This window comes from Tiliqua scincoides, chromosome 6, assembly GCF_035046505.1.
Source record: "Tiliqua scincoides isolate rTilSci1 chromosome 6, rTilSci1.hap2, whole genome shotgun sequence".
Taxonomy (NCBI): Eukaryota; Metazoa; Chordata; class Lepidosauria; order Squamata; family Scincidae; genus Tiliqua; species Tiliqua scincoides.
The window spans coordinates 24,277,381-24,283,969 of record NC_089826.1 but is presented as its reverse complement, the minus strand read 5'-3'; positions in this window follow the sequence as shown (position 1 = coordinate 24,283,969).

The following is a 6,589-nucleotide window of genomic DNA, read 5'->3' as shown; positions in this document are numbered from 1 at the left end:
AAAGGAGGGGCACCAGGATGCAGGTCTCTTGTTTTCTTGTGTGTTCCCTGAGGCATCTGGTGGGCCACTGTGAGATTCAGGAAGCTGGACTAGATGGGCTTGTGTCCTGATCCAGTGGGGCTGTTCTTATGAATAGAGTTTGTCACCTTCCCTACAGGTATTGCACTGGCCTTGCAGAGTCATTGCGGCAAGCCCTTCTTCACCTTTCCAGGGTTTGCTTAACCAATTTCTGCCTAACCCACAGGGATACACATTTGATCCCTGTTGTGTATATGCAAGGTTGAGCAGAAATGGCTCAAGATCTTCATGCCCTTGGGGGTAAGAAAGAAGTGGTGCTCAGGCCAGATCAATCTTAGATTACCCGGTTCTACAGAGCCTAACATTCACCTGAGAGGTTTATTACTGTACTGATTACTGTACTTTTAAAATGTTGTAAGTGCCTTGGGAGTAGAAAGGCAGGATATAAATATCTGGATAAACAAATAAGCAACCTGTTAGGTTTCATGTGCTAGGCTGGCTCTTCAGGTTGGGGCTACATCCCAACATATCCTTGCAGATCCTACTTGTTTGTTTCAGACACAGAGATTATTACACAGAATAGGGGAATGGCCACACAAGTGATACATGCCTTAGGAAGCCATTTATAAATGAGCATAAATCAACCATTCCTACTTCTTGTGCACTTTTAACTGAATCTGAAGGGAGGCCATGTAACAGGAACAGAGTGAGGGGTGTCTTTTTTTTTGTTTTGTTTTACAATAGGGCTTCTTCACAAAAAGCAGGATATGCACAAGAAGTTAAATGAAACAGCCCTGCTGTCTCCACTCTCCCTACCCTGGTTCAGTGGAACCAGAAGGGAAACATAACTGGCCAGGTCCACAGGGAATTTCTGTGTAAGGGGCTGTTAATTTACAGGTGATATAGAGTCTTATGGATTAAGATACAATTAACACCAGCATCTGGATCCACATTTTAGTGGAGTACTCAGAGGTGATCCACTAGTGTACATAAAATGTCGGGGGTGGGAAAGAAGTTCAGTTTTCCCATGGCCAGTGCAGGAAGAACTTCCATCTCTTGAATTCGGAGGCCAATTTATTTTGCTATCTTAAAGTCTGGCAGGTATGACAATCTAATAGATGGTGTGGATGCATTTCAAATGCACTTAATCCATGGGAACTGGATGGAAGAGAAGGACTACACCAATAAATCTACTTGCTTTCACAGTACATTGGATTATTCACAATTGCAGTCTAACACATAGTATTAGCTCAGGTTCTTGTTCTCTCTTTAATCTTCCACCGAGGTGTTCGTTAGCTAAAATAGTTTAAGATGCTGCAGTGTGAGTATGTCTGGAACTGGGCCTCTCAGCAGGTAGTCTCTGGTGCCTTACCATCTGAGTTCTGGCCCATTAGTTCATTTCCAGTAACAGAATACTAACTGCCAGGGAATCAGATATCAGAGTATTTAATACAGAGTCATCAGATACTGAATATTAGAAGTGTCTAGGTATGTATAACAACTGATCTTCTTAATGGTGTGTGTGTATGGGAGAGAGAGATTTTGAATCATTGCCTTCAGGTACTGACAGAACAAAAATAATACAAGCAACTTACAACCAGTTGCAAAATAAAAGATATTGACGAATCATTCATTCCTGGTGTTATTAATGTTTACATGAAAAAATGCAGTGCAATACTCTGCAATTGAATAAATAAGAACTGTCTTCCTCTGACTGACTTCCTTTCTCTTAAGTGTGCACAAAAATAGCAAAGAAATACCAAGTTTCTTATTGTATTTACACTGACGCTAACATCCACTGAGAAAAAGTCCAGTTTCATTCTAAGCATATGGCTGGATATTCCAGGGAGTAAACTTCCTAAAAATTGCTTCCAGAAGAGACACTAAAATAACAAAATCACATAGTAGAGCTGATGAAATCTTGGCAAAAAAACTTTCAAGCACTGCCAGAGAGAAGTTTCCAATCATGTAGGCAAATTTCCTTCCCCACTGCTGATTGATACTACCATTATGCTTTCTTCTTGGTAACTTTTCAGTATTGGTTACATTCCATGGACCTAACATTTCATTGTTTGTAATAGCAGTACCTTCTGTTTTCATACAAAGTTCGTAGCTGTGTGGGTCCCTTAAACACAATCCAAATGCCACTGTCTGGTAGTGTTGCAAGGTGCAAAAACCAAGATGTTACAAGGGATCCTAGATGTTACAAGAGATCTCAGATGTTGCACTGTAATCCCAGGTACCAAAGCAAACGCAGTAGACAAAAGTGATTAAATCCAGGCCTTTATTGTAAATCCATCAGCAAAAGATTGTAAATCCATCCACGTCTCCAGAAGGAGACTACGTGCATCAGAAATGGAGAGAAGCGAAGCGTGTAACGCCCCCTTTAGCTGACTTTTATTACAATCTGGGGTTCCCTTCTTGAAACACATTAATGGAGATAATTCATTGGTCTGTTACACATCACCAGTTGTTCTAGATTGCACAATCTTAAGCATACATCATAGACAATTCATATACCTCCAGTAGTTATCCAATGGCACTGCACACACAAGTTACCTCACCTCATAACCATCGTATGACTTACTGTGGCCTTCGTGTGCAGCCCGTGAAATGCAACATACTTGCTATTGACGTCACGGTGTGTGTGTTCATCTAAAAACTGCTGCGAAATGGTTTTCTCTGGGAATCTGACCTTTGCAATGTGTTAAACCGGAAATGCTTTGCTGTGAACCTGGAAATAGCTTTTGATATGTTGTCTTAAACCTTAGACTGCTGTTGGACTACTACAACTCATTTAAATATTACTATTTGCTAGTCACATGTGTTAATGCACCAAAACTGGTTCTGGTGTATAATACTGATCCAGCGTGGGTGTGTACAGCCTGTTGCTCTAATAATATTATATAGCTATCTACATATGCCTATATATGCAGTCTCTGAGCTTAAAGCAATGATTAAAACTTCAAGCCGAATTTTAAACTGCTGAAATATATATCTCTTTTTTTTTCTGTGCTCTGAAAACAAAGACTATTCATTCACTGTGCTTGCATTCAAAAGTATCAACATTGTTCTAAGAGAACATCTTGTGGCAGGCTGCCCAAATCTCAGCCAAACGCTTGTGAGAACCATTTTTTTTTACTTCAGTTGAACATTCAAAGATGGACCATGCTGTTTACATTTCAGGTAAGCATTCTATACTATAACCCTGCATCAGTAGTATTTTTAATAGGACTAACCAGAATTACATGAAGTTGTGATCAGAAAGTTCTCAAGTTCTCCAGATGTCTTCTTCAGGCTGCATGTTGAACAAAGCAAAAGCGTGGAGAGAAACTGGTATAAGAGCCCAAAACTCTGCAATTTATAAGTTGTAAATTGGGGTATAGGAGAAGATACACAGACTTATGACCCAATCCCATGTGATATGGTGGCAGATCTTGCAATCTGCCATCTTAATGCTCAGGCAGCCATCACCCAAGTTAATCCGGCTGGCTCACTGTAGACGGCATGGAAGCCAGCAAGCCCCAAGCTGGTAGCAGCAGACAGGAGAGCACCCAGAGCAGATAAGATGGAAGGAGGGGTGATCAGGGTGGATCTTAGTGGCAGTGGTGTCTGCAAGATCCAGAGCCCCCATTCTGGCCCAATATGCTCCCTTGAATTTAACAGATTTATGACAACAAAATAGCTGGCATAGATCTGAGTAGGCCTATAGGGGATAAGAGAACAGCAGAGGAAGTAAAAATTTTCTTTATTTACCTCTCTCAGCCTACCTGATCCCTAGCCTGTCCATGGGATACAGCAGAGGCTGCATCAACACCCCTGCATTGTGCAAGCCAGCCTAGGAAAGGATTGGACTGTCAATTTGATCAGTATCACCGAGTGTTGCCTTGTCAATATGCTCCAGGGCCACTAGGACAAAGAAATAATAATGATTGTTATACCATTTATAGAAAATATGTCTCTAGCACTAATCAAAGTACATGTAAAGCAGAGAGCACAGTAGTCTTTAGAATTTCAAAACTGGAGGCTGACATTGGATACTTCATAGGTTAAATTCTCTGGGCTGAGTGGAAGTTGCTTGAAATTCCTGCCCATATTGCTTCCCAGTCTGTCAGGCACAGGCACTGCACTCTACAGGATTTTTGCACATTGTCACAAATATTATTTTTCTGATCATTTGCAAGTGGGTGCACAATCTTAATTCTTCATGGGGCAACAGCTACACATGGCCATGCTGGAAAATCAACATGCAAAGAAATTTCAAATGCCCTCTGCCATGTGCTCAGTGGACAAGGTAGTAGACCTTATCAGTCAAGATAGTAGTTGGGTATACTAGGGATATGGGGGATCCTGACCTGGCCAAAATTCTTCCTGTACCTACTGCCCTCAATTTCCTTCACCAACCCACTTCACTTTCTTCTTCCTTATCCTTCTCGCATTTTCAAATGAAGGGCAACAAGAAGAGGGTAGCAAGCAATATGGGCTCCTCCAGGAGCAGCAATGGCAATCTATTTGGGAAACTCCCATAATGTGAGGGTCTGGAGCAGTGGTACAACTAGGGCCAATTATAAGACTGTCTAAGAATGGGTGGGTGGAATCAGACAGCAATTCTGCTGATGCAGCAGGTTGCATACCTTGGATTCAACCAGTCATGCTTTGTCCACTTGATCACTGTGCTTGCCAGAGAGTTCCAGTCTTTTCACTAAAGACATCTAACAATAAATTTTTATTTCTTCTTTGAAGCTACTCATTGATACTACAGATCCAACCTTTTACACACTGATTTTTTATACACAGATTTGATTCAACACAAATGGCCACTGCAAATGAGAACGAATGTGCTGGTCCCTGGAGAAGGGGAAAAATGCATCCCTTTAAAAGCATAGTTTTAAAAAAACTGCTTTTCTTACTGTTGTAGAGAGACAGTCAGGCAAGTGATCATGTCATTCTTCAACTGAGCCAGGCAAAAGCAGGGGTTCTAATTGCTGACTACCTCTCTACAACATTAAGAAAAGCTGATTTAAACCATAATTGTAAAGGGATCCACTTTTTAATTTTTTTAAACTGCTTTTATTTAACAATTTATGGTATCAGCAGGGAGTCCCAGAATGCAGTCGTCGAGGCACAACCTTATTCCATTAGGAGCAGTGGGTCTTTAAATATATTTTTCCACTGTTTTTTATCCATGGATTTTTTTTAATGCACTAGGGCTGGGGTCGGCAACCTGCCATTCTGGAGCTGCAAGCGGCTCTTTCAGCCTTCTGCTATGGTTCCGTGTGGGGCCAACCCGTCTTGGGGGGAGGGGCGAGCCCCTCCCACGACGCAGCCACCGCTCACCAGCCCGAGCGCACGCGTGCAGCTCCCACACCTCCTGCAGCTGCGCCCCATAGGAGAGGGTGAGAATGGCTGGCGGAGCAGCTCCTGCTCAAAGAGCCCGCACCACTGCTGAGGGCAAGCCCCCCCGCCGCCGCACGTTCCCTCCCACCTGAGCTGCAGCGCCAGCCTGCCCATGTAGGGGAGGACGTGTAAACGAACAGGGTTTGAACACCCTGATGACCCCCCTTCCCACAAGCAGCCCTGACCCCACGGAGCCAAGGCAAAAGCAAGCAATTGAGTGCAGCTGCTCTGTCCTCCTCCCAAGCTTAGAGCACAATCCTGTGCATGTCTCCTCAGAAGTAAGTCCCATTGTGCTTACTCCCAGGAAAGTGTGCACAGGATTACAGTCTTCAAGCTCCCCACTCAGCATCCCCCCCCCCCGTCACTCACTCCTAAGGCCTTAGGAGTGGACCTCAACAAGTGGGAAACCCTGGCCTCTGAGCGGCCCGCTTGGAGGCAGGCTGTGCAGCATGGACTTTCCCAGTTTGAAGAGAAACTTGGCCAACAGTCTGAGGCTAAGAGGCAAAGAAGGAAGGCCCATAGCCAGGGAGACAGACCAGGGACAGACTGCACTTGCTCCCAGTGTGGAAGGGATTGTCACTCCCAAATTGGCCTTTTCAGCCACACTAGACGCTGTTCCAGAACCACCTCTCAGAGTGCAATACCATAGTCTTTCGAGACTGAAGGTTGCCAACAACAACTCACTCACACACTCACTGCTCCATTTCCTTCACTTGGAAACTTGAAAGGGGTTTGGAGACCCCTGCACCAGATGGTACTCTGTATATGTTTGTATACTGTATGTGTAACATACTGTATATGTAGCACCAAAGCATATTTCATGGTTGGGAAGTAATCGCTGTTAGTATGCCTTTTATTTTATGCAGTTTTGAACTCTTAGCTTGTTTGTTCAGGAGCACCTTTGTGAACAGTGTTAAGTAGTACTAAGTGGTCTTGTTCAGAGGTAGTATTGTGTGGAAAGGCATTTACAGAAGTACAGAAGTAAATGACAGTAAAGAATGACAGTATCCTTCACAAGCAGTTCACCTGTGCACAATCTAAAACAGTTGTTCTCCAACTGTGGGTCTGGACCTGATTTTTAGCGGGACCTATAAGAGGGGAGTGTATTATATAACTGTGACCTACAAGAGGGGAGTGTATTATATAACTGGGACCTATAAGAGGGGAGCGCAAA